This window comes from Lathyrus oleraceus, chromosome 7 (genome assembly GCF_024323335.1).
Source record: "Lathyrus oleraceus cultivar Zhongwan6 chromosome 7, CAAS_Psat_ZW6_1.0, whole genome shotgun sequence".
Lineage (NCBI taxonomy): Eukaryota > Viridiplantae > Streptophyta > Magnoliopsida > Fabales > Fabaceae > Lathyrus > Lathyrus oleraceus.
Window position 1 is genome coordinate 111,317,537 of NC_066585.1, and position 20,769 is coordinate 111,338,305.

At 35.6% G+C, this 20,769-nt stretch overlaps 1 long non-coding RNA gene, 2 other non-coding genes and 1 pseudogene across 3 annotated transcripts; 3 read left to right on the forward strand and 1 right to left on the reverse strand.

The window, feature by feature from the left end:
* The first annotated feature begins 15,556 nt into the window (after nucleotides 1–15,556).
* LOC127109734 (U2 spliceosomal RNA) lies at nucleotides 15,557–15,754 on the forward strand. Its single transcript, XR_007797001.1, has one exon. It is a non-coding gene; the product is annotated as a U2 spliceosomal RNA (small nuclear RNA).
* A 173-nt stretch (nucleotides 15,755–15,927) lies between these two features.
* LOC127105040 (uncharacterized) lies at nucleotides 15,928–18,346 on the reverse strand. The gene is made up of 3 exons (XR_007794889.1): nucleotides 18,099–18,346; nucleotides 16,111–16,298; nucleotides 15,928–16,026 (listed from the first exon to the last, which is right to left on the reverse strand). It is a non-coding gene; the product is annotated as an uncharacterized LOC127105040 (long non-coding RNA).
* Nucleotides 17,612–17,738, forward strand: LOC127109747 (uncharacterized; annotated as a pseudogene).
* Nucleotides 18,095–18,290, forward strand: LOC127109642 (U2 spliceosomal RNA). Its single transcript, XR_007796913.1, has one exon. It is a non-coding gene; the product is annotated as a U2 spliceosomal RNA (small nuclear RNA).
* Nucleotides 18,347–20,769: the final 2,423 nt, after the last annotated feature.

Here is a 20,769-nt window from a genome sequence, read left to right on the forward strand (position 1 = left end):
AAGCAGACATGTTAATGCAGGAAGTTCATGAAGGCTCCTTCGGTACTCATGCCGGCGGACATGCAATGGCTAAGAAATTATTGAGAGCAGGTTATTACTGGATGACCATGGAATCTGATTGTTTCAAATATGCTCGGAAGTGCCATAAATGCCAGATTTATGTTGATAAGGTGCATGTGCCGCCGAATCCTTTGAATGTGATGTCTTCGTCGTGGCCTTTTGCTATGTGGGGCATCGATATGATTGGAAAGATTGAGCCGACTGCCTCCAATGGGCATCGCTTCATCCTTGTTGCCATCGACTATTTCACCAAGTGGGTCGAAGCAGCATCATTCGCGAATGTCACCAGACATGTGGTTGCCCGATTCATTAAGAAAGAAATCATTTGTCGCTATGGGATTCCCGAAAGAATCATTACTGATAATGGTTCTAATCTCAACAACAAAATGATAAAGGAGTTATACCAGAACTTCAACATTCAGCATCACAATTCCTCCCCTTACCGCCCTAAGATGAACGGTGTTGTTGAAGCGGCAAATAAGAACATAAAGAAGATTGTGCAGAAGATGGTCGTTACGCACAGAGATTGGCATGAGATGCTACCCTTCGCCTTGCATGGGTATCGTACTTCAGTACGTACATCGACCGGGGCAACCCCTTACTCCCTTGTGTATGGTATGGAAGCAGTCCTACCTATTGAAGTGGAGATTCCTTCTCTAAGAGTCCTGTTGGATGTCAAGTTAGACGAAGCTGAATGGATTCGGACAAGGTTCAATGAGTTGAGTCTTATCGAAGAGAAGCGAATGACAACCATTTGTCATGGGCAGTTGTATCAAAGTTGGATGAAGAGAGCCTTTAATCAGAAAGTGCGTCCTCGATGCTTCCAGGTCGGAGATTTGGTGTTGAAAAGGATCATTCCTCCTCAGACAGATCGCAGGGGCAAGTGGACTCCTAATTATGATGGACCGTATATTGTCACCAAGGTTTTTGATGGTGGGGCCTTAATGCTTGCAACGATGGATGGTGAAAACTTCACTTCCCCGGTGAACTCAGACGCAGTTAAAAAATACTTCGCATGAAATAGACCCGCTGGACAATAAAAAGAGTAGTCCAGGCAAAAATGGGCATCCCGGCGAACCAAGAAAATGAAAAAGGTTCGGGCAAAAATTAGGGATTAAAAGTGAAAAGATTGTACACCCAGTAAGTTGAAAACCTGAAAAGGCAACTTAGGCAAAAATGGGTATCCCGGTGGATTGAAAACCCGAAAAGGGCGATCCAGGCAAAAGTTAGGGATTAAGTGAATGACTGCGTTCTGAGTAGTTCTGAATCTCATCTCGTGTCAATGACTGGAAACTTTTGAAGGATAGGAAACAGTCCAATCACTCTTTCAGAAAGCTGATCATCTGGAGGATCTTGAAGACGAACAAGTCATAGCAGAATTGGAACCCAATAGAAATCCATTTCACATTACCATTAGATTAATGTCTGTTTTTATCTGTTGTGCGATTACCTCTTTCCAAGGATTACTTCCTGATGTAAATGCCTATTCAGAGGCCGTTCAATCAATAAAATCATGTTATTCAGTATATCTCTGTTTTCATTTTCATTTTTCTATTTTGTTTGCAAAAATGACGTCCGAATTTTTTGATAAACATTGCATCATGACACATAAGAGCTTTACAGGTACATGCTTAATAAACATTTAAAATTGCTGAAAATTTTAAGTGTTTTGGATCGTCTATTCAAAACAGGTACCCTCGGGGCATTTCCTTAAAATCCCCTGCAGATGATCGTGAATGTTTTTGCCCAACAGACGAATTTGGTATCTTATCCCTGCAAAGCTGATCAGAGCGTCGGATTCTTCAATCCCCAGCAGGTTCTCACCACTGTACCTTCCCCTCAAGCGGTGGTTTCAGATTATACATTCCCCAGTAGAGTTGACAGTGTCAGACTATATACCCCCAACGGAGTTGACAGTGCTAGACTGTATCTTCCCAATAGAAGCAGTTGCTCCTCAGAGTTCGAGGCCACATCGATAATCCCAATGCCAGATCCATGGTTTCTTTCCTTGAAGTAGAACCTCGGTACCGTATCGGTGTTTGCTTCCCCTGCTGAGTCATCTCTCGCATATCGTGGTTGCCAGAACCACTATCGCTTTCCCCAACAGCAGGTTTTCAGTGTCGTTCTCTCCCCAGTCATAATCTCGATATTTCTTCATTGCTAGAACACCGTGTGACGGGTCATTTCCCCACAGAATTCTTTGCGCTGTACATCTCCAGCAGCCTTGCTAGGGTCCTGAAGATGGTGATCATTTCCCCAGCAGATCCCCTTGCCTCAGCTTGGCATTCTACCCAGCATTTCGCATCCCTGCATGTAGAATCATATTGCATTGTATCCTCCCAAATCGCGTAGCATTTCCATTTTCATGGAGCATTACGCCATTGAAAAATTCAAACATACGCATGTAAGCATAAAACATTCTCGGTATCCTAAGTGATAAGCCAGAAGTTGTTTCCAGTACTCAGACTGAAGATTGTCCATGACTTACCTTTGTTATCCCCAGCAAGTGTCATTGGCCCATGCGCCGCCTCTATTATTGTTCCCTATTTCTGCCGATGCTGACAGGCATGAAGTTTCCGGTATTCAGACCGAAGTGGCGTTCAGGCCAGTTTTTCGATGTTCAGATCGAAGAAGTTTCCGAAGTTCAGGTCGATGCAACTTGTGGCGTTCAGGCCAGTTTTCCAATGTTCAGATCGAAGAAGTTTCCGACGTTCAGGTCGATGCAACTTGTGGCGTTCAGGCCAGTTTTCCGATGTTCGGATCGAAGAAGTTTCCGACGTTCAGGTTGATGCAACTTGTGGCGTTCAGGCCAGTTTTCCGATGTTCAAATCGAAGAAGTTTCCGACGTTCAGGTCGATGCAACTTGTGGCGTTCAGGCCAGTTTTCCGATGTTCAGATCGAAGAAGTTTCCGACATTCAGGTCGATGCAACTTGTGGCATTCAGGCCAATTTTCCGATGTTCAAATCGAAGAAGTTTCCGACGTTCAGGTCGACGCAACATGTGGCATTCAGGCCAGCCTCTCGGTGTTCAGACCGATATTAATAATCTCATATCTCCCGATGTTCAGATTGAAGTCATTTCCAGTATTCAGACTGATGAGCGGCATTCAGGCCATGGTTATTTCTGTGTTACCATTTATTTCTGTGTTACCATTTATTTTGGTATCCAAGTTAACATTCTTTGCCGATTTTGACAGGCATTGTTACTTCACTTCACTTCAGTGCAAATTTTCGGGCTTTTATTGTATTCAATCCCTTTATACCTCGAAAGCACGAAAGCCGCTGCTATCTTCTTTCCAGGTCTCCAGTTGATTGAATAGGGGCAGCTGTAATACCCCAAAATTTACCCTTCATTTTTCCTGGAAGCATACGCTTTACATCTCATGCATGCATTCATTATTTTAAAAAAAAAACGAAAAACGAAAAAATAAATAAATAAATAAATAAATAAATAAATAAATAAATAAAAGAAAAAATCTTGGACTTGGGCCTCTCTCATTTGAGCTCACAGGTCCACAAAATCAGGTTATAAATTCAGAGTTTCAGTGAAACAAAAGAATTATATTCCTATTACCCTGGCTGGAAAAAGATAGTGAGAGAAGAGCTAACAGAGTTCAGAGCAGTCTCCAAACCCTGAAGGGAACTCAACTGCACAGAATCACCTCTGCCTCACATAAACCCTAAAGATTGTTTTGTAAACCTCACGGGTGCAACTCAATTTCAATCAAGCTCTCCAATCAGGTTTGCCCTTATTCCCATTACCTTTGAGCTTTGAATTTGAATACTCTGAATGTTTGAGGTATTATGGGTGAATTTGATACCCTTTTGATGCATGTCTTTTTTGTGAATTTTAATGGCATGATTCATGTGGTTACATTTTGATTTGGGGGCAACCCTTGATTACCCTATTTTTTTGTCTCCAACCTATTTGTTGAGTTTTTGTGAGGGCTCACATGACTTTTGCAGGGATAACTTGCGTGGTTTTCCACTTTATTTGTGGGATACCACCTGGAGGTTTCATTCCGATTACCTGTACTGACTCACTTTCTTTGATGGTGTTTAGCTTGGAAGGATCCCTGGGTTTCCCATTCCTCTAATTGTTGTTACTTCGGATCTTTATCCGCGTGGTACTTTTACATTTTTCCCGCATTTTACTGCTTTCCTAGCTGGAAGACCTCGATAGGAGGCAATGTTTCTGTGTGTGTATTTTTTTTTACAGGTTCCTTCGTCAAGGACTGCCTTTTTGCATGAGCATCCCAAACCCTAACCCTTCATTGATTTTTCTTCTCCTAAACACACGTTTACTCCTTCTACTACAGGCGAGTAAGTCTCCAAAGGTCGAGCATCCGGTAGATTGCGTAGTAACGTCGTTCGTCCAAAACCCAATCCATAACCCCGTAGTTAGCCGAACTACGGCTTGCTCTGATTCTCATTCCAGATGAGATACGTAGGCATGAGACACGATGTCTTAGCGAGCACACATCCCCCCAACCCATAGGTTAGCCGAGCTACGAAGACTCTGATTCTCATATTCAGATGAGATACGTATGCAGTGGATGCGACATCCGTGCGAGTCATTTTCTTTTGACCCCTTTTTTTAGTAAACAGCACAAGATAAACTCACACCCTTTAGACAAGAACTACAAAAGTGGATCCCGTAGAGTACTACGGATGCGTAGGGGTGCTAATACCTTCCCTTCGCATAACCGACTCCCGAACCCAAGATTTGGTTGCGAGACCTTGTCTTTTCCTTTCCTCTTTTCAGGTTTACTTCGAGCATTTCCTTTCCCTCCTTTGAGATAAATAACGCACGGTGGCGACTCTTCTGTCATTTTCTTTCGCCGGTTGTTTTTTCGCACACTGTATTTTTCAGGTTGCGACACCTAGCATGTAGAAAAGTGAACAAGGTAGGCTCATGCACATGTATACAACGGAAATTTCACAACACAAACTCAAGCTCAATCACAATGTCTCATGTTGAAGGGTTCATAAGCATGCAAAACATATTGTTAACCTAAAAAAACTAGCAAGAAACAAGCATGGCACAGTGGACAACAATGAGAAGTAAGCATGGTAAGAATGAAAATAGAAATGAACAAGCATGGAATAAAATGAACAAGGCCATGGAAGAGAATGGATTAGAGCTTACCTAGTGGATGCAAGGTCCACTGCCTCTTTGAAGATGGAAGAAAAATGAGATGCTTTGAAACTTCAAGAACCTTGTGGAAATGCAATGGAATGAAACTTGGTCTTTTCCTCTTGCCTTGCTTGCTTTAAAATAGTGGCATCCAACACTTTTCAGATTAGGGTTTTTTTGATGTTTAAATATGTAGGGTTAAAGGTGTTCTTAATGGGCTTAAGTGTATGGTTTTGGTTCATGAGCAAAATGCTACAAAAGGTGAGATGTGAAATGAAACTCTAAATATGACAAAGCTTAAGTGAGTGAACATAAAAGGTACACGGCCAAATGAGGAAAAACATGTGTTGGTTGGTTTGTGCAACACAAAAATAGTCCAACAGGGTGACTTTAAGGCTTTGTATCTTGATGAATACATGTCCAAATGGCAAGGCAATGCAAACAGTAGAAAAAGGGTATGGAGCTTAACATCTTTCATGTTGAACACAAGTTGAAATGATGAGTGGAAAGAGGTGAAAAATGGCCATAAAGTTCAGGTTCCATAGCTGCAAAATGGTTGGGCCAGTTTGGCCTAAATGCTGTCAAAAAATTCAGTCTATGATACCAACTTTAGATGAGTGTATCTTTCAAACCAATGATCCAAATGTGATGATTCCAAAAGGATGTGAAAGAGGACATAGAAAGGTATAACTGTCATGAAGAAAGTATTTTTAAAAGATGCCTTGAAGTGCAAGAAATTTGGCCCATAAGTCTTGACAAATCTTGAAGATTTTGGACTTTTTAGAAATTTTTCTAAGTGTCCTAAAATAATGTCTTACTTTAACCAAGCATAACTTTCTCAATTTTAATCCAAATGAAACAAACTTTGTATCTCTAGAAAGCTTGGAACAAGAGGAACAACGTTCATGTTGGAGAAATTTTCAAATGGATCTTTCATCTTGATGGAAAATGAGCTTAAAATGGGTGCAAAAACCATAAAAACTTGCCTTAAATTGAAAGTCAACTATTTCTAAATTTGGTAACTTTTCCAACTCCTGATTAAATGATGAATCCATGATCCAACCTTGATCAAATTTCACATGTAGGCTCCCTTAGGCATGAATTTTGAGATTCCACTTTCAAAATGTCAGGAGTTGACTTTTCTGGCCCCACGGTTGACTTTTCCCAATCTGTCTGATTCCTGATTCCATTGATCAATTAAAGCACCTCTAGCTCAAATAAAGAGCTGATTTTTTGTATGTAGACCCTTGCGGACATATGGAGGGCCATGGAAAAGAGTTTAACTCAAGGAATTAGAAATAAACCAATTTTATACCAAACCTTAGTTTTAGGGCAAAATGATCAGGAACTGATTGCACTGATTGCCAATGGATCTTTGTGAGATAATTGTGAATCTTCCTAGGCCAAGATGCCTCTATAATCATGACATGAATGAGCTCCTTCACTTCTAACCAACTTTGCCTGTTGCAAGCAACCATGAAACCCTAATTTCTGATTAAATCCAGATGCACACTCTGAGAGCTTGGAATCTTCCACTGATGAACTGAGAACCATAATAAGACACTTGGACCACCTTGAGACTTGTATATTTGGAGAATGAAGTTCAATTCTCAGTCTTGCCTTGTGTGGGCTCCTTCTGTTAAGGAGTGATCAATCAAACCTTGACTTCCAAGTCATTAATGCAACATGCAATGAGTATGACCTAGTATGATGCTTAATGCAATGTGAAACAAAATCCCATGCTTTCCATGAAAATCCTATGCTCCACCAATCAATTATCTCACTCTTAGCATCTGATTTTGCAATGAGGGATTTGGGGCCTCTGAGTTACTTTCTGGGTATTGCAGTATCTCGTCATCCTGATGGTATATTTCTCAGTCAAAGCACTTATGCATAAGAGATCATTGAACGTGCTGGCATGACGTCTTGTAAACCATTAGCCACTCCTATTGACACCAAGCAGAAACTCAGCACCTCCTCTGGCACTTCTTATGAGGATCCCTCCTTGTATCAGAGTCTTGTAGGGCCCCTACAGTATCTCACCTTCACTCGACCTGATATATCATATGATGTTCAACAAGTTTGTCTTCACATGCATGCCCCTTGCACGGAACACATGCTCGCTCTTAAGCGCATTTTGCGCCATGTTCAGGGCACCTTACATTTTGGACTACACTTATCCCCATCTTACATTACAAAGCTTATCTCCTACACTGACGCTGATTGGGGTGGATGTCCTGACACCAGACGTTCTACATCTGGGTATTGTGTTTTTCTAGGTGACAACCTTATTTCTTAGTCTTCCAAAAGGCAGTCAACTCTCTCCCGTTCCAGTGCTGAAGTCGAATATAGGGGGGTTGCCAATGTTGCCTTTGAATCATGTTGGATTCACAATCTTCTCCTGGAACTCCATTTTCCTATTCCTCAAACCACTTTGGTGTATTGTGACAATGTTAGTGTCATCTATCTATCTGGTAATCCTGTGCAGCATCAACGCACTAAGCATATTGAGATGTACATTCATTTTGTTCGGGAAAAGGTAGCTCGTGGTCAGGCTCGCGTCCTTCATGTTCCCTTAAGACATCAGATCATAGACATCTTCACCAAAGGACTTCCTCGTATTCTCTTTGATGATTTTCGGACCAGTCTAAGCGTCCGTGAACCTCCCGTTTCGACTGCAGGGGTGTGATAGAATAGAATATTTTGTTATAATTAGTCATAATTAGTTTCCTATAATTATGTTGTATCATAATTAGATAGTTAACAAAATGTTACATATTGATGTATATATATTCTATTCAGATCAATGAGAAGGACATAATTTCCATTATCTTACAGGCTCGACTAAGACCAAATGGATACTACGTTTCAGATGCCTCCAGATTAGTAACCAAAAGAATTGTAAGTAAGACTTGATGTGCATATGTTTAGTGTTATTTAAATTTGCTTTGGTAATTAATAATGTATGTCTTATCATGTTTTATAGGATTCATTGGTTAACTCAGCCCGTGAAGGTACCTTTGTTGCAGAACTACAACATGATATATTAATATAAGCAATCAGAACAAATGAGCGTGGTGGCTAAAGCACTTACTATATCTAGTTGTCTGAAAATAAAACGAAGAGTAGAAACCTGGTGGTGAATGCTTGATCACTAACATTGAACATTCCAGCCTTATCAGCTGATCTCGCCAGGAGCAATAACATTAATGTAAGTTCCACCATCTCTTCCTTTCACAAATTTGAGTTCATAAGGTTGGTCAATCTCTTCTCCTTCTTCTTTGGGTGCTTCTGACCCAACATCAGAGGGAGCTTTAACCACGAAAAGGAACGATTTTGAACAAATGGGTATTTCAGAAACTACAATCAAAAGGGTTTCTTGGAAAAAAAATAACTTGGCGGTGGGAAGGAAATAAGAACGAATGAGAGCTCTATGAATTTGCTACTCCCTTTACGCATAATTTTTTTATATTTTTACAATTTTTTAATTAATTTAAAAATCATTTATATCATTTATTTATAAGTTAACTATTTTATGATTTGTAGTATTGTCTAACTAGTGTTGTGGTAATTTATTAAATTTTTATTTGATACTCATGGATCCATTTGAAATAAAAGAGTGTCCCAAATTGAATGATGCATTTTAATTTTTAAGATATTTTTTCCAATTTTACCTTCTAATTAATATTATTTTCATCATTCTCAATACATGATAAAGATATTTTAGTAAAAATATCATTTTCTCTCTTTTATTAATTTTTTTTAATATATATAAAATGATCAATTAAATCACTCACTTATTGTAGGGAGTAATAATTTAGGCATAGGAATGTGTTACTACATTAATGCTTTTTGTTTAAATTACGAGAATATTAATAAGTTATTGTATTACTACAAGAATAGAAGATAGGATAACTTAGTTATAAGTTATTCCTTTTTACCAACCATTATTTGTTGAGACATTTTTGTATTAATCAATCAAAGATGTATTTTACAAATAATTAAAGATGTATTACTTGAACAAATTAGAGCTAACTTAAATAAAATTTAAATCAAAGAGATGGAAGGGATTTTTCTATCATTTTTTTCTCAAAGACTTCTCAAAAGTCTAGGTGTGTGCGTGCGTGATTAAATTTTTAAACCTATCCAATACTATATTTTGAATTTTCTTAAATCCTCACAACTTTTTTTATTCAATTATTGATTTGATCACAAAGGCAATTTATTTTCCAACTTCATCAAATTTTTAAATTACAAATAGTATATTTCTATATCATATTCTGTTAATACATTTTATTTCTATTTTGGTAATATTGATATTGTTTAGAAGGATTATTCGTCTTTCAAATAGTGTATAGAAAGATCCTTCTAAACTAGTGTGAATTAAGGGCATTTTTAGTGTAGTTTGATTCAATTTTATTCGATTTTAAAAATCAATTTAAAATTTAATTTGATCTAAGTGGTTTTCACATAAATTATATCAAAGTACATCTAATAATAGTTGATTTTGTGCGGTTTACAATTTTTTTGATCGGCTTACGATTTAAATTTGGACAAGTTTGGATTTAAATACCCTTAGTGTGAATATTTATTTCATTTTATTTCTTTCACGTGTGTGTTTACTGATATTTTTAGTAAACAATCACGAGTTTGGTTCACTTAAGAGATTAAACTCGAAAAATCTCAAATACAGATTTGTGCATGAATGTTTTAAGAAACTCTCGTGTGTTTAAAAGAGTGGTTTTATCTGAGTTCGTAAGAACTCAAGAATAGTGTGAAGAAAATAGAAATGTGCAAAAAAATATGAAGATTTTGAAGCAAAAGCAATAAGATTGTAATCAAAACAAAGAAAATAACAAAACAAGTTGAAAGTAAAATGTTTGCATTAACATAAAATGGTGTGCATAATCATACATTTACCATTGAATCTCTGAATCATTGTGACTTGAATATTGGATTTTATAGAGAACTTAATGACACTTGCGACCCTAATCACAATGCATAAATTCGATTTATATACAAGTAAAAATTAATCGTCAACAATGGTTACTTGCTCGACACTTAACACGAGTGAGTATTGAAAAAAGGGATCAACAGAAACGAGTGTTGGAAATCAATACGGACGAGTATTGAAAAAGGGAGATCAACACAGACGAGTGTTGGAAATCAATACATATGCATATTGAAAAATGGGAGATCAACACATACGAGTGATGGAAATCAATACGGACGAGTATCGTATAAAGGGATCAACACGGACGAGTGTTGGAAATCAATATAGACGATAATTGAAAAAAGGAGAGATCAACACGGACGAGTGTTAGAAATCAATAAGGACGAGTATTGAAAAAAAAGATCAACAGGAACAAGTGTTGGAAATCAATACGGACGAGTATAAAAAAAAAAGTGATATCAAAATGGACGAGTGTTGAGAATCAATACATACGATTATTGAAAAAAAGGTGATCAACACCGACGAGTGTTGGAAATTAATACGCACGACTATTGAAAAGATGAGATCAACACGGACGTGTGCAGGAAATCAATACGGACGAGTATAGAAAAAAGGGATCAACATGGGCGATTGTTGGAAATCAATACAAACGAATATTGAAAAAAGGGATCATCACAAACAAGTGCTGGAAATCAATACAGATGAGTATTGAATAAAAGGATCAACACATACGAGTGTTAGAAATCAATACAGACGGGTATTGAAAATAGGGATCAACATGGACACTTGTCACCGTTCAAAGGATGAGTCTTCTGGGTCAACGTTTGACCAGACTCTTCCTGGACCTTCCTTTTTTCTTTAGGCCCATATTCGTCTTACTGATAACACCCCCACAGTTTAGAATAGAACAAATGCTTTGATTGTTAATATTATTTTATTTTATTTTCGAAATTATAATTATACCATTGTTAATATTATTTTATTTTATTTTCAAAATTATAATTATACTATTGTTAATATTATTTTATTTTATTTTCGAAATTATAATTATACTATTGTTAATATTATTTTATTTTTGAAATTATAATTACACTATTGTTAATATTATTATTATTATTATTATTATTATTATATATATATATATATATATATATATATATATATATATATATATATATATATATATATATATATATATTAAATATGTAATCATATTACTATTATTATTATTAATTTTTAAAAAATAAATACACAATTATATGGTCGTTATCATTATTAATATTTAATTATTTGGTTATATTTATTTTTTTATTACTATTTATTATTTAACTAAAATAAAATAATTCGTTAAACATTTAGGTAATTAATTGATTATAGAATCACAAATGACCTTCATAATTTAGATGTTTATTTATCTTAAGGAGTGTATGTGCATGATTATTCTTTATCTATTTGTTTATATTGAACCTTGAGTGTACACGAAATGATATGTTATAATTGTGACAAAGTCACGTCGCTTTCATCGATTTTAAAATAATCCGAGCCGATTTCAAAATAAATCACATACTTCTCGATTCAAAGTCGAGCTCATTTTCAAAACACCTATGTAAGTCGATCGCTTGTAAAAGCATCACCATCAACCTCACATGGCTTACTCTTGGGCCTTCTTACAATGAGACCTATTCGGTTTTAATTAATCGATTAGATGGATTATTCACTAAATAAATTCAATTCATTCACAAGAATGCAAATTTTAAAACCTCGATCCGACATCGAAAGTTAAATTAAAATACTTAATCACATCTAAACAACACTTCATTTGAAAATGAAAAAGGGGGTGGTTTTGAGTTTTCAACTCCTCTCCTCGATTATTTGAATACGAGTTTTCTTACTCGGTTAGTCAAATGGTCGTCATTTTTAAATCATTTAAGTACAAACAAATCAAATCCTTTTATAACAAGAAACCGAAAGGGAGATAACTTTGAGTCTTCAATTTTTCTCCTCGACTATTTGAATACAAGTTCTCTTACTTGGTTAGTCAAATAATTGTCATTCCTATACCAACTTCCAAACTCCGATTAAATCGAAATATTTTCACAATAAGCTAAATGAAAAGGGAGTTGACTTTGAGTTTTCAACTTCACTCCTCAATTGTTTGAATACGAGTTCTCTTACTCGGTCAGTCGAACAATTGTCCTTTTTCAGCAAATCATACCGTAAGTCAGATCATTCTCAATCAAAACTATACGAAAAGAGAGATGGTCTTGAGTTTTCAATTCCTCTTCTCAAATGCTTGGATATCAATATAGACGAGTATTGAAAAAAAAGGGAGATCAACACAAACGAGCGTTGGAAATTAATACAAGCGAGTATCGTAAAAGGGATCAACACATATGAGTGTTAGAAATTAATACGAACGAGAATTGAAAAATAAGGAGATCAACACGGACGAGTGTTGCAAATCAATACGGACGGGTATTAAAAATAGGAAGATTAACATGGATGAGTGTTGGAAATCAATACAAACGAGTATTAAAAAAGGGATCAACAAAGACGAGTGTCGGAAATCAATACATACGAGTTTTGAAGAAAGGGGTCAACACGGATGAGTGTTGGAAATCAATACAGACGAGTATTGAAAAAAGGGATCAACACGGGCGAGTGTTGGAAATCAATACAGACGAGTATTGAAAAAAAGGAGATCAACACGGATGAGTGTTAGAAATCAATACAGACGAGTATTAAAAAAATGGAGATTAACACGAACGAGTGTTGGAAATCAATAGGGACGAGTATTGAAAAAATGGATCAACACGGACATGTGTTGGAAGTCAACACAAACGAGTTTTGAAAAACGGATCAACATGGAAAAGTGTTGAAAATCAATACAGACGAGTATTGAATAAAGTGTCAACGCAGACGTGTGTTGAAAATCAATACAAACGAGTATTGAAAGAAGGGATCAACTCGAACAATTGTTGAAAATTAATACAGACGAGTATTGAAAAAATGGATCAATACCAACGAGTGTTGAAAATCAATACAGACTAGTATTGAAAAAAAGGATCAACACAAACGAGTGTTGAAAATCAATATGGACGATTTTTTTAAAAATGGACCAACACTGACGATTGTTGGAAATCAATACAAACAAGTATTGAAAAAAGGGATAAACACTGACGAGTGTTGGAAATCAATACAGACGGGTATTGGAAATAGGGATCAACACAGACGAGTGTTGGAAATTAATACGAACGGATATTGAAAAAATATATCAACACAAACGAGTGTTGGAAATCAATACAAACGAGTATTGAAAAAAGAGAGATCAACACAGACGAGTGTTGGAAATCAATACAGACAAGTATTAAAAAATAGGGAGATTAACACAGACGAGTGTTGGAAATCAATGTAGATGAGTATCGAAAACAGGGGTCAACACGGACGAGTGTTGGAAATTAATACAGACGGATATTCAAAAAAAGGGAGATCAACACAAACGAGTGCAGTTGTATGAAATGCTTGGATCAAACATTGCATTGGTCATGGAGGACGTGTGGGTCAAGCAGATATAATATGACCTTGTTGCTTGCAAAAATTAGAGAACTTTTTACTACAACTCCGAGAAATATGTCCAAATTATTTGCAAAGAAAAACATTGAACATGTCTCATATCATGACATTTACCTCGACTCTGAGCAGTATATGCAACACGTGAGACATGACTCCTTGAGTAATGACATGTTGTTCCTACCTTAGAAGTTCTCAAACACATGTATCTAAAGAAGGAACCAGCTTTGCATTTAGAAAAACACCTCGACAACTTAAAATTTTGGGTTAAGTTTCATTATAAATTTATATCAGTTACTTATATTGAAAATCTCTTGGACAGTCACGAGAACACACTTAAGAACATTAGCATGAAAAAAAGCAGCGTGTTTTATCCACAAATTAAAAAAACTAGAATAATATTCTTGAATATATAAATTAACTTGTTTGTAATTGGCTATCTCTAGTTCAAATTTAAAACGCTTTGTTGCATTGTTCTGGTTGTAAATACGCTTAAAATAATTTCAACTTTCTTAAGGAGTTGAATATCAGTGCAATCTTGATAAAGAGTGACTTTCCCGCCTTTCCACAACTCCAACAAGTTCAGCACCAGGAACAACAAAATGTTCATCCCTAAAAGGTTTTCACATTTCAGAATAACTCTTGTTTGAGCTATAGTTGCACCAGCTAAACAAATATATAGATAAGGATAACTTGTTATGATCTTATCTGTTCCTGAATGTGTTTTGAGGACTTTTACAAAAGGTGGTGTGCAACTATTTCCCATAATGAGACATTTTCTAATTGCATCAGTTAATAAATCTAGATTCGGAAGATATTTTGCTTGTATGATTAATGAATCTAAGTCACCATGTAAGAAAAGTGTTTTGAGACTTGTGTGGAACAATTTAACCACCACCTTGACTATGATCCATTTGAATCTTATTGGAGAAAATCAAACATCACATATATTTTGATTGAGTTTATAACTGAAACAAAAAAATAAACAAAAATGAAACAGTTATTATCTAAACCATTAGCTATTTTTAAAGCTATGATGGAGAGCGTGTCAAAATCAACTGAAAATAAGTTTTGAGGAAGAATTTCTTGATCACTTTTCTTAATAGTCAGATCCATCTATGATTCTAGATAATATCAAAGTTAAGAACCATATACTTCAATTCCTCATTAAATGTAAAGATACTATGGACTTTGGAGTATTTTCAATAAGGTATATTTACTTTGGAGTACTTATATAAGATAGTTAATATTTGTTATCAGCAAGAATGTTAAAACAATAGTTCTTTATTGAAAAACTTATGAAACAGAATGAGGACATTCTTTTAAATAGTTAGCATGCAGTTCACTATAATTGAAACTGATAGCATCGTGGGAGCTTATATTGGAACTATTAGATGTAAACAATTTGCTGGCTAAAATGAATTTGGCTTCCAACTAATGATGCACTACTAAATATACATGGTAGGCCAAAAAAATCAAGGACATGGCAGCCACCTCAGTATGTGTGACCTTAAAAAATTAACTTTATGTTAGTATTGATCACAAAGCGATACCAAGTTATCATTTTCTTAAACTCTTGTAAAATAATTGATCAAGATAAATGTTGAAATTGTTATTTTTAATTTATTTATGACAGATCAGCATGAAAGAGGCAGGAGAGTTACATTTGAATCTGATTCCACGAGTTCAACAAGTGATGGTTTCAAGATATCTTATCAAAACAGTTTATATGTTTCAAATAGAAGATGCTGCATAAGAGTCCCACCTCGGTTAATGAAGTAAGAAACGTAACAAATGTCTGATATAAAATGCACAACTAGCATGCATTTCAACTCATACCTTTCTCGGCCTTTTGGCTAAGATCAAGTGTAGTATCTGTTCTTATCAGTTTAATATCTGATATGTGGGCCAATGGTTCACACGATATTAAATTTATTTCTTGAGGGGGAGAGTCCACTTCAATAGCTTGCTATTGGGTCTCTCAAGTGTCGCTTTTGTGTTCCATGAGCTCTCTTAAGAAAGACTTACACTAAAATCTTTGAAGCTACGGACAATCTTTGCATGAAGCAAAAAATAAATGTGAAGTATACAATCCCCCTCTTAGTTTAGTTAATGTTACATAATAGCAAGCTACATCATACTTGTGTTGATAGGAACACTAATTCAAATGATATCATAATATCCAAACCTGCAGTCCATATGCGTGGAATGTATGTACATTGGAGGCAACAAAATGGCCATAAGAGGTACGAAAAGGCATGATACAGTTTGGACCAGAAGATATGGACGGACGTCACCAAAGAACCTGCAATAAAAGGTATGACAATGCATGATACTCCAGTTGGTTACTACGGCTATCAAATGGAAATCATTGATCCAAGAGAAATACTAGATTCAAAGATACTCCTTTTCTCCTTTCACAATGCATTTAATATATGATAGATCACCACCAACAATCAGTACCAGCGTGCACCCTTTTGTTGATCAATCTCACAGAAGTTGGGAAATACATTGTTGATGTTGAACATTTTGACTTAATCAGTATGAATATGACTTCCAACTAATGATGCAGTATAGCTGACATATAGGATGAATTTTGATTCACATTAATTTCGTATAATTATTAAAAAATTCATGTGAAGCAAAAAGAATTCCATTGATATATGCAGTACTAGTTGTCAATGATGAGAATGAGTAATTGATGTAATTATGATAGAAATTAATGTTCCTATTTAACAGCAGCACGTGCTCTGCTGTCTCCGACTCCACTCTACACCATCAACAATCAATCCCAGTTTGAAGCCTTTTGTCTATTATTCTTACACAAATTGGTAAACACTTTCAAAAGGCGGGTAATTGTCTACCGGTAAAGAGGGTGAGAAATACATTGCCTCCTGGTAGTTGAGTTACACATCGAAAAAGAAAGTGTAAGGTATTGAGAAATGGAGTATAAAACAAATTGAATAGCTACATTTAATCATTGTAACATTGGTATGCTTAATCCTTTTTGGACATAAATATAAAAAAACTTGGTATGGTTAGTACTTTTTGGATATCTCCAGCTTCTCGTGACGGAGGCAATGACTTAAAATGTATTAATAGATTGATCTACTGACAGAGTAGTGGAATGCAACACATACAATTATTAAAGTGAACAAACATATATACCGGGTTTAGCATATGTGAAATAACAATATAACAATTCTAAGAGAAGAAATTGCATTTAATTTCTATTGCATATTGAAAAATCCCTCAGAAATGTCAAGGGCAAGATAAAAGAAGATAAACTGTAAATAAAAACGAAAAAAGATAGATAAAACAATTTTTTGATTTTGGTAGTTTTACTTGTATAATAGTAAGCCTTCTCTCAAATCATATTCCCGCCGCACTGTCAATTCTTATTTCCTTAGACAGTTTTGCATCTGAAGATTTTATCATATCTCAAACATTTTGATTCAGTCACAAAATATGGTGTATACATTGTTCTTCCATATTCTACAACTGGCCAAGACAGTGATTGTTAGAAATGATTTTGCTTAAATAAATGATAAACACGTGGACATAAAAATGGTGTTCACTTCAACCAAACTACCAATTAGGAGCACTAGTATAGAAAATATTATAGGCAAACAAGCTAATTTACAAAGTAGATTTTGCTGTCAAATGTGAGTAAGGTCTTGATGTTTACTCACTAAGTGAAAATATTTAGAATCAAGAGGAAGGAAATGAGAGTGTAGAGATCTTCAACTTGTATTATGATATAATAGCAAGTTTGCAGTTATGAAACCTAATGTTCTAATTTGCTGCATAAGAGTCCCACCTCGGTTAGTGAAGTAAGAAACATAACAGATGTCAATTATAAAAAACACAACAAGCATGTATTTCAACTCATACCTTTCTCGGCCTTTTGGCTAAGATCAAGTGTAGTATCTGTTCTTATCAGTTTAATAGCTTGCTATTGGGTCTCTCATGTGTCGCTTTTGCTTTGCACTATTGCAATAGCTGGGCACACCCCACCAAACCTAGTTCTAGTTTTACCTTTTTCATTTTTTCAATGGATCTAAAATGTGTTTGTATTCCAAATATTCAAACATAATCATTGATAAACAAGTTTAACATAACAGCAAAATGTGTAAAGTGTATAAACAAATAAACAAATATAAAATTGGCAGGATATATGTAATCAGAGACAGGAGAGTTACATTTGAATCTGATTCCACGAGTTCAACAAGTGATGGTTTCAAGATATCTTATCAAAACAGTTTATATGTTTCAAATAGAAGATGCTGCATAAGAGTCCCACCTCGGTTAATGAAGTAAGAAACGTAACAAATGTCTGATATAAAATGCACAACTAGCATGCATTTCAACTCATACCTTTCTCGGCCTTTTGGCTAAGATCAAGTGTAGTATCTGTTCTTATCAGTTTAATATCTGATATGTGAGCCAATGGTTCACACGATATTAAATTTATTTCTTGAGGGGGAGAGTCCACTTCAATAGCTTGCTATTGGATCTCTCAAGTGTCGCTTTTGCATTGCACTATTGCAATAGCCGGGCACACCCCACCAAATCTAGTTCAAATTTGTTTCCTTTAACTAGATCAATACATATGTTATGTTTACTTCTGCAGATTGATATGATAAAATTGGCTACAAGTGTATGATTCCAAGAGTGTTTATATTCCTAAGTGGAGCAATTCAATTTTTTCATAACCGATTCCTTAGTCATCTAAACTGTAGAAAATGAAAGCCACTGCTCATCTGATCTTAATTAATTTGACAATCTGGATACACCAGGTGCAAAGTAAGAGAGCACTAGATACATATTGAATGAAGGGCAAGAGCCACAAAACTTTTCACACATCATTGATCTAAGAGAGCACTTACCAGAATATGTTATTGTTGGCATATCAGCTTCAACAGGAACTGTACATGAGGAACATATGCTGATGTCATGGTCTTTTAGTACAAGCCAACCAGATTATGATTTTTATGAAGATATTCTGAGAAGAAAATAAACTTAATCAAAACTAAATTATTGGAGGGACAGAGAGTAGGTTTTGTATTTTTGAGTTTGAGTTTAATAGCAATGTTAATCATTTTATTGTGGAAGAGAAGAAGAAGACCTTATATGATCTGGATATGGATGATGAATTCCAAATGAGTGTTGGACTAAGAAGATGAGTTATTATGAGCTGTTGAATGCAACAAACAACTTTGAAGAGACACAAAAGCTTGGCCAAGGTGGTATACAGCAATACTCAGCAGAAGTCAATTGAGGCATAGAAATTTGGTGAAACTCAATGGTTGGTGCCACAAGAAGAACGAACTTACCCTAATATACAAATACAAACTGTAAGTAAAAATAAGTATTATATGAGAAAGGATCCAAGAGGGGTGCATCATGGTGTTTGTAAATCATGGAAATTTAAGCATTCATAATTTAAGATCATCAACAACATCAACTCCCTGAAATGCCTCTGCCTCGTCTATTATGTCAGGGTTATCAACCTCGTGCTCCACATACAGATCAACCAAGTCGAATCCACTAGGATCTTCAGTGAGTTTCAACACATCAACATCACAACTTAGGGGTTTAAGTCCTCAATTAAAGTTAAACAAGAAACATTCAGCATAAGGTTTCTCGAATTCTCAAACAGCAAAAAGGAAATCGAAGAAAGAGAGTCTTGTGCTAGGGTTCCGAGATAGCGGGAAGTTGGAAAGGATCCTTAATGCGGCGCTGCTATTAGTGGTGACCGTCATCATGGACCGCCGCACAATCTCAATAATCCTTATTGAGAACGAAGGTTCATGTGGTGAAATGCCAAGAGTTGTTACTTATTTAATTTTGATGCTGCAGGCAATCTGTAGAAAATGAAAGACACTACTCATCTTTGCATGAATGAAATCACTTTGAACAGAAAATAAATGTGAACTATACAATCTCCCTCTTAGTTTAATTAAAGTTACATAACAGCAAGCTACATCACAGGCGTGTTGATAGGAACACTAATTCAAATGATATCATAATATCCAGAGCGGTAAAAACAATGAAACAAATTATAGAAATGACATTACAAGCACCTCCAAGAAAGTGCTCAAAAACAAATACTGATAATGAAAAGCAAAATCACAATGCTATATGGTGCAGAATGATTGTAACAGTACAAACCTGCATCCCATAGCCAATACGTTGAATGTGTGTACATTGGAAGCAATAAAATGGCCACAAGAGGTATGACAATGCATGATACAGTTTGGACCAGAAGATATGGACGGACGTCGCCAATTAACCTGCAATAAAAGGCATGGCAATGCATGATACTCGGTTGTTTCATGGCTACTACTGTTATCGAATGGAAATCATTTCATTGACCCAAGGGAAATACTAGATTCAAAGATACTCCTTTTCTCAGGGCATTTAATATATGATAACAATTCTCTCCAATGATCCTATTTAGCAATAGTCTGAATGCTCTTATTACACTGCAGCAACATATGTTCTACTGTCTCCGGCTCCAAGATACACCACCAACAATCAGTACCAGCATGCACCCTTTTATCGATCAATCTTACATAAGTTGGGAAATATATTGCCTACTGATAGTTGACTCCCACATTGAGAGAAGGTGAAAGGTATTGGAATAAGCAAGAGTATAAAAGAACTTGAATACCTTCATTGTAACATGAAGTATTTCCCTTGTACTTTCTTAAGATCCATAAGCAGAGGCTTAAAGTGTTTTGTCTTTCATAGCAAATGAACAACCAAATGATATCATTCTATTTATAAACAACCAAATGGTGGCAAAATATGATTATCATTAAAACAGATTAAGAGGACAACAGAGAAGAAATTTATAGTTATTTATTGAAAAACTTATGAAACAGAATGAAGACATTCTTAAAAATAGTTCACTAATATCGAAACCTGATATTTATAAATGAATGGAATAATTATGGACAAAAGAACATTGTTGGAGCTTATATTGGAATAAATAGATGTAAACAATTTGCTGCCTAGAATGAATATGCTTCCAACTTATGTG